The sequence below is a fragment of the Aquila chrysaetos genome, chromosome 23 (genome assembly GCF_900496995.4).
Source record: "Aquila chrysaetos chrysaetos chromosome 23, bAquChr1.4, whole genome shotgun sequence".
Taxonomy (NCBI): Eukaryota; Metazoa; Chordata; class Aves; order Accipitriformes; family Accipitridae; genus Aquila; species Aquila chrysaetos.
The window spans coordinates 10809502-10824809 of NC_044026.1; the positions used below are offsets into that span (position 1 = coordinate 10809502).

Consider the following 15308-nt stretch of genomic DNA (forward strand, 5'->3'; position numbering starts at 1 on the left):
TTTGTGTCATGGTGCATGAATAGTTTAACTGATTTAAACAGGATCATCTGGAGCTTATGATATCAAATAAGAAAAAAGGTATCAAGTCAAGCTTGTCTATACATCACTGTAAACCAGGCTGCACCCTTTTAAGAGAGCTATGTTCACACAGCTCAATTCCTTACAGCCGTGTAGCTAGCAGATTGCTGAGGTGTTTTCAGTCCATTAGGAACATCAGTAATTTCACCTCAAGGGGTAGCTCCGTCACTGTAATAACCCTGTGGTTACAGTTTGTGCTCCAAACTTTTTCTGGCAGGCCTCCACCTGCCTGCCCAAGCTGTTCTGCACTAAACCTTCTTCATGTTCTCTACGGGTGGGACCTGGATGTTACCTCTGTCTGGCAGCCACCACATGTGTTGCAGAAGTCAGCCTGCCTGCTTAGCAAAACTATCATTTTGTCCTATTCCTGCTTTCTTCCCATTTGTTGTTTTTTCTCTGGTGCCAGGCAGAGGTCTTTGATCTGCTTGCTGTTTGAGAGGCCACACTTGAGGCAGAAACAATGATGGGTGCTTAGGGAGATGGAAGGCGATGGACAAGTGGGATCACAACAGAGGTATCAAAGGCTTAAAACTAAAGCTATGAGATGGCACTGAAATAGAGTGAATGAAAAAATCTAGCCATTCAACAGAGTTCAGCCATACCTGGAGGGATGCAAGAGGATTTTGGTATTAAATGCTAATAAATATGTGCATTTGCACGTAGCTGATGATTAGCTCGCAGGATTGATTCACATGAGTCTGACCAAAACACCATAGAGATAGATATGGATCAGCCCACACCATTCCTTTTGCCTACCAGTCTTTTCTTATTAAAAAGTTCATCCTGCCAGAAGCACCATCAAATAGTCCATTCAGCATTTTTATAATTTCCTTTGTTAGGAAAGTCATTGTTATCACATGAGCCGATACGCACTTCAGGTTTGTTCTTATTCCCTGAGTTGAATAATGTCATGTGAGGCAAATGCAAAGTCCTGTTTTCAAGCCCTGCTCGCTCTCTGAGCTATTGGCAGTAACATTGTCCACTCCTTGTCAGTACCACTAAAGAGCTCGCACTCCAGCGAGACCTTTTCTGTATTACGCAAGTCTATTGAGGCTGGCCCTTTGTGCTGATCAAAGTGGCAGTTCTGAGATTTTCGCTGATCTAACATGCCATTTTAGGACTGATTCTGGTAGAGAAGGGCCTCACAGCTGCCTGTGCTTCAACAAACTGGAAAATCAATCAAATCCTTATCTTAATATGTGGCATGTTTATGCAACGTCCCTTGCACGCTCAAAATGTCTAGTACGTTAATCCAGAATGCAGCAGCAAGTTGATTAGCAGGCAGGTCAACCTTGCACAGCAGCTAGCATGTCAGCCACTCTCCTTACCACCTCCTTTTCCTTCTCCTTTGTTCACCTTTAAGCCAAAACCTCCCATCACTGTGCTTTAAAATGGCAACTCATTTTGAACCTATAGCCAACTTCTGGCGATAGTGGGATCGTCTTGTGGGCTACCCTCCTGTGTCTGTGTAAGATATCCCCACACCCCAGGATCCCATAAAACATACCCTATTGCAGACATGAGTTTAAAGACAACTAAGTGTTCTGCAATTAAATTCTGAAGAACATGTCATGGTTTTACTGAAAAACAAATTTGTTCGAATCTCCAGTTTGTTGGAAGTGCTAAAAATTGTGACACATTTCTCTGTTAGTACCAGTTCTGCAGAGGTGTCATATATCCGAGAAAATGTCAGAACTGCCATTTTCCATCAGTGCAAATGCAGAAATCAACATTAGCCTTTCCAGTAGACAAAAGTCTAGCTAGAGTGAAAGCTGTTTTATGCTATTTGCAAGGTGCAAAAGTCACTCACTGTGCAGCCACATCTCACAGCTTTTATGTCACGGTAAACTTTCAAAGCGTCTGAGAGGGATATGACTAGAAATTTTACCTACAGAAGGGTGCTCTGCCATCTCTCTCATACCCAAACAGATTGCTTTCCCCTTCTAGCTGTATGTGATATCAGGAGCTGTCATTCTACTGGGGACAAAGCAAGTTTTCTCTTATTCCTCAGAAGAAGGCAGTTCATTACCCTTTGCAGGTGCAAACCATGGCTATGACTTTCAATGTTATAATTGCTCAAAGAAGCAGCTAAAAGTGATCACTGTTCTCATCACTTATCACTCCCCAACACATTCTCCATAAATATTTAAACAAGTGAATATCCTAGTGCCACAGCTCAACTTGTTCCAGAAGAGTCTGAAAAAGTTCTGGAAAAGAGCAAGTGAGCCTCGGTTGAGGCACATGAATTATAATTTGACCTCCTGCACAAAATTAATCTTGCTAGCCCTATGAGGAGTTCTGTGAACATAATTTGAAACTGCAAGCATGCATGTGGGTGCTCTGTTACTGTCAGCTGTCACTTGGCCAGTACCAGAAACAGTGCCTATGGAAGGTTTCCTCGAACGCAGTTCTAAAGCACAAAGGAGGAAGGATTGGGAAAAATGGGGGTATAGTTTGTGGCATACAAATTTGTTATAAAATATTTCTATTCTATATTTGTACAATTGCAGGAGGTAGAAATAAACGGATGCCTGTAAAGTTGAAAGCAGACAACAGACGACCCTTTATTGCTAAAACACACACATATTTATAATCACATATTCTGCAAAGTCATTGTACATGTGCACAAGCATAGAATATGATTGGTTATACCATCTCTGTACACGCGCATAAACATAAGGCATAATTGGTTATACCAGCTAAAACATGCAAAACTTGTCTCAGTCTAATTGGTCAAGATAAATCGCCGAATTGAGGTTCTTTGTGCCAAGTTCCCTTTATCGTGGATTGCGCACTTGTGTTCTTCTAATTGGCTTTATTATCATCTTTCTTCTTTTTTGTCTTCTTGTTTATGCTGTTCAAGGTCTTCTAAAGGCGTCTGGAATGCTCTTGTGACTGTTAGCTAAATAAGTTCCCACAACTCCCCTTTTCTGTTTTTGTCCAAGCCAAGTTACATGAAATGCTTTTGCAATCATACGTTCAACTATTTTTATAATATATGGTACAATTATTACAACTGCTAATACTACATTTAGAATAACTAAGCCATGCATAAGCAAATCTTTTCATCATCCCATAATTCCCAAACTTACTAGCTATCCACTTAACCCTGTGTCAGTTATCGTGAGCCTTTTTACTGTGAATCATATTGATATCGGGTGTTAGTAACATAAGTCGTCTGAGGCTACATGGCCTCCCGTTAAGTTTCGATGGAATTCCCCCCCCCACGCTCTATCCCCGTGAATTAAAAACATCCCCGCAGGTAAAACAGCTGGAATAGAAAAAGAGCATGATATTCTGGAATATAGTTACACGCAGCTGTAGCATTTCTATATACAAGCAAAATAGATAGATTCTTGATGCGTTATGTTCGCCAAGGTTACCCATACATTCTGTTTTGGTTGTTGGATGATCCATTCTTCCCTTATGTGTGTCACCCATAACAGCGAGGAGGAGTCCTTTTAGGTTCAGTGTTTTTCCAAGGATGTAACGCCTGTCCAGGGTTTTACCCACTTTGCTGGTACCCATCTTGTTCCATGATCTGTAACAACACAAGCATAACCTCATCCCCAGGTTATTAATTGAAATGGTCCTTCCCATACATTTTTCTCAACATTTTTAACCCTAACTTGAACATTGCTATTAATGTCAAACAAATCTCCTACCATGCCTTGCACATGTTTTACAATTGGTGGTACACTTTCGCCATCTGTCAATCTCAAGTAATTCAACACATATACAACTTTGTTCAATCGTTCGTGAGGAGTAGCCATCTGCTCTCCCCCTTTTTGTTTTTGCAGTTGGCGTTTCAAAGTCTGATTCATGCGTTCTACAATTGCCTGGCCTGTAGGGGAATGTGGTATACCCGTGGTATGTACAATACCCCATTGACTAAAAAACTTTTGAGTTGGCTGTGCGATGTAGCACGGCCCATTATCAGTTTTTATCTGAAGTGGAATGCCGTGTGCTGCAATAGCTGAACGCAGGTGTCGCTGGACGTGTTGACTAGTTTCTCCCGTCTGCGCTGTTGCCCATACAGCTGCAGAAAAACAATCCACAGACACATGAACATATTTCAATTTACCAAACTCAGGTACGTGTGTTACATCCATTTGCCACAATTGTAAAGAATGCAAACCTCGTGGATTTACGGCTCCAGATGAATTTGTTCCCACAAGTTGTTGTGTCGTCGAGCGGTTCACCGGCACGCTCTGCTGGCCATTTCCCACCATAGGTGGTAGTGGAGAGCTATTATGATATTTAGAACGGCAAACACGAGCCATACGGCCACCCTTCTGGCATCTTGCACAAACCCGCACTGGTGTTACAGTTTGTTGTCGATACTGTGAATGATTTTGTCTTGGTTTCCCTTTAGCCCGACATTGTGCTTTTAAATGACCGGGCTTTCCACAATTGTAACATTTTTTATCCCCTCTAAGTGCAACCGCAAAAGCTTCTGCTAATGCATTCATTTGGAATGATGTAGTTCCAATCTTGTTACATGCCTCAACCATATTGACAAGGCTGGCATTTCTGGGTAACACCATCAAAACCTTTTTACAGTCAGCATTTGCATTCTCTACTGCCAATTTTAGCGCCAAAGCATTCTGAGCCTCCACACTCGATACTTGTTTAGTTATTACATCTCTTAGTCTGTCAATGAAGGACATGTACGATTCCTGGGGACCCTGCTTAACCTGCGTGAACAACATAACATTTTTACCTTCTTCTGGCAGAGTCATCATTGCTTTAAACGCCATTACTGAAGCAGTTCTCAAGGCTTCTATGGGAAACTTTGCCTGTAATCTTGGATCAGTAAATTTGCCAGTCCCAATAAGGTGATCTATCCCTATTGTGCTCATGGGGTCATCATCGGGTCTATCGAAATTTTTTACAGCAACTTCTTCACACAGTCCCCTCCATCTATCTTTCCACAACATTTTCTGAGTTGGCTTTAATAGCATGGTGGCTAATTGATCGCAATCGTACGGAGTCATAAGTTGAGCTCTGAAATTATTGTCGAGTAGCGCTTCGGTGTAAGGAGCTGTCAGCCCATAATTATGGACTAACTTGCGCACTTATTTTATCAAATCCCATGAAAAGGGATTCCATTCATTTGGATCATTTGCCCTCATTATAACAGGATAAGCATGAGGAACGACCACTCCCTCGCTTGCTGCTTTCTTATGTATTTCTCTCCAGTAACTTCTTGGGTCACAGCCCAAATCTTCAGCTACATTGTAACTTGGCGGCGGTTTTTCTTTTTCTAAAGAAATATCATCTTGGGGAGGTTCTGACCAATTATCATCATCGTCAGGTAAAGGTGGATATAAACCCATAGATGGCTTAATCGGGCGTATTTCTTTCTCGAGGTTTGGTGGTAGAATAGGTGGTGATGCCTTTTTTGGCTCCGGTGTATCTTTTACTGAATCATCTGGTAATGTCATTTTATGACTAGTACAGTCACAGGGACAATGCGAACAAGATGACTCATTGGTATCGAGTCTGTCCTCATCGCCATTTACCGACACCGATACTTTTGGATTCAAAATCGAATTTGCCTTCGCTGCCACCTTTCTTTCTGCCCGTAAGGATCGTATATTGTCAAAAAGCAACCTCCAAGTAATAACCAAGTCTTCAGCGTGTCGATCCCCTTTAGAGATCGCATCCCGTAATTTTGTTCCAATTTCTGCCCAAATATCAGGCTCAAATGAGGTAGCTGTTTCAACAGGATAGCCCTGAACTTGGCACCATTTCAATAATCTTCTCACGGAGGATTCAGTACATTGAATTCCTCTCTTAGAGAGTATATGCAGTAGGAGTCTGACTATTGCCCTTTCCTCCGAGGACAAGTTCTGCCCCATACTGCCCCTGGTTGCTCACCTTCCTTTCAGGTGTCTCCTTAGCCTAGGCTCAGCTTCCCTGCTTCGGTCCCGCCGACAGCAGTACCTCCAACCAGGGCTTCTCCTGCCGCGTCTTCTGCGCTCTCAGGGCCACATCGGGGTCACCATTTGCAGGAGGTAGAAATAAACGGACGCCTGTAAAGTTGAAAGCAGACAACAGACGACCCTTTATTGCTAAAACACACACATATTTATAATCACATATTCTGCAAAGTCATTGTACATGTGCACAAGCATAGAATATGATTGGTTATACCATCTCTGTACACGCGCATAAACATAAGGCATAATTGGTTATACCATCTCTGTACACGCACATAAACATAAGGCGTAATTGGTTATACCAACTAAAACATGCAAAACTTGTCTCAGTCTAATTGGTCAAGATAAACTGCCGAATTGAGGTTCTTTGTGCCCAGTTCCTTTTATCATGGATTGCGCACTTGTGTTCTTCTAATTGGCTTTATTATCATCTTTCTTCTTTTTTGTCTTCTTGTTTATGCTGTTCAAGGTCTTCTAAAGGCGTCTGGAATGCTCTTGTGACTGTTAGCTAAATATGTTCCCACATACAATCACAGCAAATCTTTTGACAAAGCTCTCCTGGAAAAGCCTACTGTTCTGTTCTTGATAGAGAAACAGAAAGTCAAAATTATGTTTGATTAAATCCTGATTACATTCAATACGCTATGCCTGTAGGCATTGCATAGGCTAGAAAGTGATTCTTTGTGAGTAAAGTTATGCTAAGTATCTCGGCTTCATCTGAATTAGGCAGCCCAGAGGCATGGCTAGACATATGAAAGAAAAAGGTTAGATCAGTCTTGAGAAGTTATGTCTGAAGGTATATATTTTTGCCCTTGTTCTGGAAAAAAAAAAAATCAGGAAAATTCTGGTTTCTTCTACAGGAAAACAAGGTCTCTTATTGTTGTGGTTCAACCCCAGCCAGCAGCTCTGCCCTGTGCAGCCACTAACTCGCTCCCCCCTGCACTGGGATGGGGGAGAGACTCAGAAGGGTAAAAGTGAGAAGACTCGTGGGCTGAGATAAAGACAGTTTAACAGGGAAAGCAAAAGCCGTGCACACAAGCAAAGCAAAACAAGGAATTTATTCCCCACTTCCCATGGGCAGGCAGGTGCTCAGCCATCTCCAGGACAGCAGGGCTCCAGCACGCCTAACGGTGACTTGGGAAGACAAACACCATCACTTCGAACATTCCCTGCTTCCTTCTTCTTCCCTCAGCTTTATCTGCTGATCACGACGTCCTATGGTCTGGCATCTCCCTTGGGTCAGTCGGGGTCAGCTGTCCCGGCTGTGTCCCCCCCCAACTCCTTGTGCCCCCCCAGGCTGCTCGCTGGTGGGGTGGGGGGAGAAGCAGAAAAGCCCTTGGCTCTGTGTGAGCACTGCTCAGCAGCAACGAAAACATCCTTGTGTTATCAGCACTGTTTCCAGCACAAATCCAAAACAGCAGTTGGGAATTACAGCAGTTTGTCTTCCGAAATCACTGTTAGGCGTGCTGGAGCCCTGCTGTCCTGGAGATGGCTGAACACCTGCCTGCCCATGGGAAGTGGGGAATGAATTCCTTGGTTTGCTTTGCTTGTGTGCATGGCTTTTGCTTTCCCTGTTAAACTGTCTTTATCTCAGCCCACGAGTCTTCTCACTTTTACCCTTCTGAGTCTCTCCCCCATCCCAGTGCAGGGGGGAGCGAGTTAGTGGCTGCGTGGGGCTGAGCTGCCGGCTGGGGTTAAACCACGACAGTCCATTCTGGCACCCAGCGTGGGGCTCGAAGGTTTCGAGATAACAACAGACTTGATTGGAATGTGCTAGATGATTGAATTTATAGCTGTTATTGCTGTTTAGCTATTAATTGACAGGCTCCTGTGCTTGCCATGGAGCTTGACTGCCTTACTGTATATTAGAGCCCAGTTCTCGTCAGCAGCTACTTTTTCCTTTCCCTGCTTGCTGTACTGCTGCACTGCTTATCGCCTTGCTCTGCTGTGCCTGGGAACATTTTGATAACAGCGATGGCGATGCGCCTGGGCTGGCAGATGGCCAGGGCATCGCTGCTGTTTCTGTGGTGCTGTACTGGACTGGCTGGAACTGCAGTGTGAACTGGAGTCAAAAAGACTGTGACATGTGGATGAGTCCACGCAGGAGCAGGACACCCCAAAGCGTCTGTGGCTGTGTATAAGGCCATGCCAGAGCAGGTACATCTGGAAGCGTCTGTGGCCATGGTTATGTCCATGCCACAGCAGGTATACCTCTGAAGGGATTGTGGCCCAAAGATAAGTCCACGCTGGAGACAGTACAACTCAAAGCATCTGTGGCTGTGGATAAGTCCGTGCTACAGCAGGTACACCTTGAAGCATCCATGGCTGTGCATGAGGTCATGCTGGAACACCTTGAAGCGTGTGGCCGTGGATAAGCCCACGACAGAGCAGGTACACCCCTGAAGAGACCGTGGCTCATAGATAAGGCTCCAGTTGGAGCAGGTATGCCCCTAAGGGACTGCAGTCTCTGGATGTGTCCAAGCTGGAGCAGGGCCAAGGGAAGGAGTTCATTGCACTGTTAAACCCAACGGTCTGGTCCAAAGGGACCAGGCGTGGAGATTGTAATGGAAATATCTTTAAATTGTTGTAACCCATGATTTTAGTTGCAAGTTACAGGAATTACTGTAGCAGGAACCACCTGAACCACTGGAGAACAAGCCTTACAAGAACCGGTGCACGTGCAGCAGTGACCCGACCTGAGCTGGCTTTGGTGCCCAATAACTCCACGCAACACACCACCTCTCCTGTCCTGAGTGACCACCGTAACAGATGGAGCCCAAAGTCCTGGACTAAATGAACTCAATGGACAATTTGTGGACATTGATGGACATTTTACAGACATTTTACAGGGGTGGTCCATAGACTGAGTGAGTGATATCTGTGTGTTACATCAAAGGATGGGAAGGGTGGTCGTGGGTAATGAGCATGTGTTGGATAGTGTGGGACCTGAGCATGACATACATGGTATGGAATAAGGCGTGGAAAATGTGCTGGTTTTGGCTGGGATAGAGTTGATTTGCTTCATAGCAGCTAGTATGGGGCTGTGTTTTGGATTTGTCCTGGAAAGAGTGTTGATAACACAGGGATGTTTTCGTTACTGCTGGGCAGTGCTTACCCAGAGCCAAGGGCTTTTCTGCTTCTCCCCCCACCCCACCAGCGAGCAGGCTGGGGGGGCACAAGGAGTTGGGGGGGGGGACACAGACAGGACAGCTGACCCCAACTGACCCAAGGGATAGTCCAGACCATAGGACGTCATGATCAGCAGATAAAGCTGAAGGAAGAAGAAGGAAGCGGGGAATGTTCGAAGTGCTGGCGTTTGTCTTCCCAAGTCCCCGTTAGGCGTGCTGGAGCCCTGCTGTCCTGGAGATGGCTGAACACCCGCCTGCCCATGGGAAGTGGGGAATGAATTCCTTGTTTTGCTTTGCTCGTGTGCACGGCTTTTGCTTTCCCTGTTAAACTGTCTTTATCTCAGCCCACGGGTTTTCTCACTTTTACCCTTCTGAGTCTCTCCCCCATCCCAGTGCGGGGGGAGTGAGCGAGCGGCTGTGTGGGGCTGAGTTGCCAGCTCGGGTTAAACCATGACAATTATCAATGATGAGATTATGAATGTAATATCTAGTTTAGTAACAACACTAATCTCCAGAGTTTTCCAGACTGGCAAAAGTCTAAGAGAATCTTAGAAAAGTCTTCAGAAGGATGAGAACAATTTAATTGTAAGCTTTTCTTTCTGTGGAAACTAAACAACTGATTGACTATTACTGATCTCATTTTATAGGGTCTGCCAAATCATGTAGGAAATTTGGAGACATGTTTTTTAAAAGGCCACACAGGCATCCAGTTCCCCACAACTTGGGAGAACCCTGAGTCAGGGAGGCAGAAGGGGCTGCCTAGCTGAAAGATGAGGATCAGACATGAGTATAAGTGCAGAGTAAGATCAGGTGGTGCCAGTACTGGGAGCTGGTTATTCTTTTCCAAGAATAAGCAAACTCAGGCTGGTGAGGGCAGTGCCATTGGGCAAGTTTTAGCTCCTGATGGACCCTGGCTAATACAATGGCAAGTTCTAAGGGAAAATATTCTGGCTCCAACAGTTGACCCCTCTCACAACAAATCTGCATCTACTCAAAAATTATGATAGTAGGTCTGGGCCAAGTTGTGACAGAATGTGAAGTCTGACAGCTCCCTAAAAGCATGCCTATTTGAGGTGGAGCTGGATGTGGATGATATGGATAGAGGTGTTTGTTATTTGACTGCTAGGCTGCTGGCCAAAGGCAAAGAGGAGAAAGACACCAAGAGGCTTGAAATCAAAAGACAGAGAGCAGTTGTCAGCTGCTTCAAGATGCAATCAATATTATCTCAAGCTGTACCCCCAAGATAGGTAAAGTCCAAGGCAGATACGTTAGCGGAATCAGCATCACAGTAGTCAGGTCAGACACAAGCCACCACTTGTGTTATTGTAATGAAGGATTTTATGTTATACTGCACTGTCTTTCCCTTTTTATTCCTTAATTTAATGGATAGGATACTTCATTCTATAAAGAAGGCTTTTCACGCTAATATTATTTGCATATTCCCGATTCCTCATCCTTCCCCAGCTGTATGCCTTTTGAGATAAATTCCAAGTTTGGGCAATAGAATAGATGGGGTGATTTATTGTGGCGTAGTTATTACATGTGTACAAAGCAGGGACATCTAGAGTCTAAAGCAGTGTTTGCAAATACAGTCAGTACAAATATATCTACTAGATGTGAAGTATTAGAGCATTTTTCAAAAGCAGCTTAGATAATAAGTACATTGCATGACCTCTAGTGGTATTAAGCCCAAGGCACTGTCAAAGTCAGTCATAGCAGTCTTGATATGGTTGGGGAAATGGCAAGATTACAGAGGCACTATCACATACATGCTAGTTCTATGCTGCTGTAACCCACCTTAATGCCAGCTTTATGCTGGCCCAAATTTTGTCACACTGCCAGGATAAGATTGAGAAAAGTTTTTAATTCAGCAGAAATTCCAAACCCTCAGCAGAGCAAATGTCTTGCAGCGATGCTTTCATTGTCAACTAATCACACATGGTCATTAATCTTTCCTGCTATTGTCTTCATGTAGCAAAATAAGGAACCCGGTGACACCAGCACAAGAAGGAATGGCAATGAGAACCGGGAGGTAAAAACGGCAATGTCTTCTCTGCAGTGACTCAGAAAGTCAAACAGGAGTAACATTTTCTTTTAACATCAGCAGAAAAATAATGTTGTTTCCCTGTTTTTCTGGGTCCTAATCCCTTGAAGAGGTGAAGCCGTCATTACTGACATCCCCTTAGAGGGTCCAGAGTCCACACATCAAGAGAAGGAGCCTAGGAATGACCCACTGCCTGGGATACTGACTTTGGCAGCAGGGAGAGGTAGGACCAGGGCTGCCAGAAGGAAGCTACTGGCGCAAAGATGAAGTGGAAATGGCAACAAATGTGGCAACAGAAAACACTGAACGCGACTGTGTGATTCGGAAGCCAGGCTTTCCCACAGGACTGGTCGGAGGATACCAGCGTTCTCACAGGGAGTTGCTGGTGCCGCCTCTCAGCAGGACAGCCAGCAGGTTGCGGGACACCCTGAGACAGACAAGTTATGTTCTGTAGAGTTATGGGGCCTGTCTCCACGGTTTCCATTCTCATCCATCACATTCTGCGGCCTCTGAGCCATGCCATGCTGAGTGTGCAATGAGTCAGCCCCCAACAGCCCGTCAGTGGAAAGTATTTCAGTGCTCTGCCGCAACTGGGAGAGATGCACAGACATTTTGACAAAGTGCAATTGCTTGTTATGGAAGACGTATTTTATTTGCACTTATGTTTGGTTTCACTCAAATTCTAGGGTTTGGGGCCTTTCTTCACTGCACTTCTTTTACCTTCATGGCACCTGGCTGTAGTTTTTATGTTTTCTAATTATTTGCTGCTTGTTTTCTATTTTGTTTTCTGCTCTTTAGTACTTTGGTGTGTAAATAGCTGCAAAATAGAGAGAGGAACTTCAAAGCAAATTATTTTAAAATTAAATAATTTTAAATAGGCAATATAAAAAACTGACCACAAACTAGCTTAATCCAGAAAATTAACATTGTGTTTGCCTTATCTTACAAAAGTATTTAAATTGGAACCTCTTTTCATATGCCTGAATAGGATTTTTTATGGATTGGTTTCAGGGTATGATCCAGGGTTATCTACTCAGTATATTTATCTAAATAGATGCATCACCTTCGTAATCAACCAGTGAGTATAATTTAGCCAGTTGTTTGAAGCTGAGTTGTTATAGCAGGCACCTCTTTAATGTGTGTATAAGGTGATTTGGCTTAGCTGCTTTCCAGATATAAGCCCTTTCTGGCACGGACTGTGGTTTCATTTATGTATAACACCTATAACTTAAAAAGAACTGCTGGAAATAATGAATGATAAACAGTTCCGCATAAAAAGTGTGATTTACCTAAAACAGCTTTGGACGGTCAGCTTTAGACAGCTAAAGTTTTGATGTCTAAATCTGTGTTCATCAACCTTCGTTGACTTTATAGTTAACAAAGAAAAAGAGACAGTTAAGATAGGTTGGGTTAGCTACCATCCAAAAGTGCTTATCTGAGATGAATTGCCATCTCAAAGTTTTTTTCCTACTGCCTACAAAGAGATTTCTTCGGGTGACAAACTCAGAGTTACGTATCTAACTAGTAGACCTACTATGCTAAGTCTAAGGAAACCTACCCACGAATCTAGTTTGTTTGGCAGCAGTGGATCCCAGTGAGTACTGCGAACTCAAAAAAAAAAAAGGCGCTTTTTGATAGTTTGCCTGTACTGAAGATGTGCAGTCACTTACAGAAGTAGAAGAGAGACAGATTTTTCCTCATCTGATTAAAACCAGAGACAATTAATAGACTGTTTTGCTGGGGACGTAGATCCTGCTGAATAGGTCTGAAACAGACTAAAATATGAGTCCCAAAGTGAGCCATCGTTATTGGACTTTGGTTCTTTTTTTATTTGGCCTTGTCCTGATGCCTCTCTCGCTGAAAAATTTTTAGAGAGGTTACTGCAGTTTGAATAACTCCTGAGCTCCTGGAAAGAGAGGGACTGAAATTCATCAAAACAGTACATGGTTGAATGAGAAAAGACTTCATTTGCCTTGACTCAAAGACATTTCCCATTTTCCCATTGCTCATCGGCCAGCTCTGCACCAGGTTCTCATGACATGGCTGTGCTTCCCTTCTTTTGACCTTTAAGTCAAGGCCAATTTGCCTAAACTATATGTAGGCTACAGGGAGTGTATTTACCCCTGTATATGATCACAGAATTCCTTTGGGATTTCACCTTACAGTGTTAAAATCTGTATTTCTATCTGTCTGGACTGAAAGGAAAGTCTTTCCACATGTTAGATTTGTCTAATTCGTTCCTCTCCCTGGTGAATGGGTCTATTTTGCAAGAGACCGTATCTTTCATTCCACCCCAGTTCTTCTCCATCTGACCATTTTAACTTATTGATTTCTGTACTGAACATTGTTGCTCCTTCAGTGCAAATTACATTATTTGAAAACCAATCTTAGTGCAATGAGTCTTCTAACATGCAAGCAAGCTTTAGAGTTTAAGCTCTTCCAAATAATAATTACTTCAGTATTTTCTTTCCATCTGCTGTCTCTGCAGAATCCCTTGCTATTTTGTGTTATCAACAGTTTAACTAATTTATTCCTCAGAGTCTTACAGTGACGTAGCAGTGTTTCCAAAACCAGTGTCTAGAATGTTTATCGCACATTCTGCTGAAAGACAGAAATGGAAGAAAAGGCAAAACAAATGGAAACCTGTGTTTGTTTACTTTAACAGCAGGAGTTTTTTACAGTTAACACTGAATCTTAAAATGTGCAGTTTAGATCTGATTCACTGGCTCATTACAATGCTGATGAAGTTTGATAAAAATCTGGACCAGTGTGGGGACTGTTCAGGGTTACAGGTTCCTGTGTAATTCCCTAAAGTTCATGTAGGCAGAGTCCAGCACTGCTGCAGCCCTTGAGTCTATTTTGCCAGAATTCCACCAAGGTCCAGGTAAGTGATGTCTCCTATGTTTTTGTCAGAGATCCCACTTTTCTCACTTTTTGCCAATCTCCCTGGAAGCATCAGGCAGCCACTGTTCTCACCCACAAGGACGATGTGTATGGCAGGTTGGCACCATAGATAAAACCAACCCATAAAATTAATATTAAGAGCTTGAAATTGGAAGACCATCAATAGACTGTGCAACAATGTAGAATAGGACTTCAGACAGACAAATTCTGATTAACTGTGCAATAGCAAATTAACATGTTGCTACCTCCAACTACCTGTCTTTGATGGTCTGCTGCACGAGAATTGGGAGAACAGTGTCCGCCCCAGGTCTCAGCAATCCCTTTCCTGTGCCACAGCAGCAGCTCAAACCAACAGTGAAAGAGGGTTGATACTATGTCAGACACCAAGCAAGAAAAAAAACCCAAACAGAACCTCTATCCTTTTATAGTCAAAAAGTTATCTAGGCTCTAAAAATGCCAAGGTATTAAGTGATAAGAGCAAGCAACCTTTACTCAGTGCATTCTTGGCTTTCCTTTTCCACATTAGGACTGTGACAGAGCAAAACTTTCTAAGACCCCACCTTTGGAACAGTGCTCCACTGAGCGCCCCGACGTTAGGTGCTAGAGACCTGGATAAAGGATAAAGAGACGTAACTGGAGGCAGATGCTAGCAGATGATCTTGTCAATTTTAACTAGGATACAAAGGGAATTGGAGTGCCTCTTTAGAACAAAAAAAGTCCTGTAAGCTTAGGGAAGAAGGTAAGGGCTGCTGGGCTATGATGCAGCAGGCCATTAAAGCTCATCTTAATTTTAACTATGTGCCTAACTCTTTGCTCTTGCTTAAATCCCACTGAAATCTGTAGGTTTTAGCACATGCACACATGCCTTGCTGAATCAGCACTGTAGCTTGTTATCTGAATTGCTGCCCTATTACATATAAACCACAAACATACACACCATAAACTTTATTGTCATTACATTGCATTTTCATTTAACATTAAACTGAAGAGTCTGTCTGCCTCAGCTAGAGGCTCAGGTGGAACACAAGCTTTTCTGGCAAATGGAATGTTGGGCAACACCCTCGTTATGGCAGCTCTCTTCATATCACAGAAAAGGATCTGGGATCTAGACTCTTGTGTAAGATCTATGAACCTGTAGTTGCTAAACAAGAATATGCTTTATAGCTGAAAACTTAATGGTGCTCTGTTTGAGTAAGTGCACTCACTACA

General features: G+C 43.4%; 1 long non-coding RNA gene across 1 annotated transcript; it reads right to left on the minus strand.

Annotated features, from left to right (window-relative positions):
• Nucleotides 1–3019: 3019 nt before the first annotated feature.
• LOC115334664 lies at nucleotides 3020–6481 on the minus strand. The gene is made up of 2 exons (XR_003921206.2): nucleotides 5962–6481; nucleotides 3020–3619 (listed from the first exon to the last, which is right to left on the minus strand). It is a non-coding gene; the product is annotated as an uncharacterized LOC115334664 (long non-coding RNA).
• Between the last annotated feature and the right edge of the window lie 8827 nt (nucleotides 6482–15308).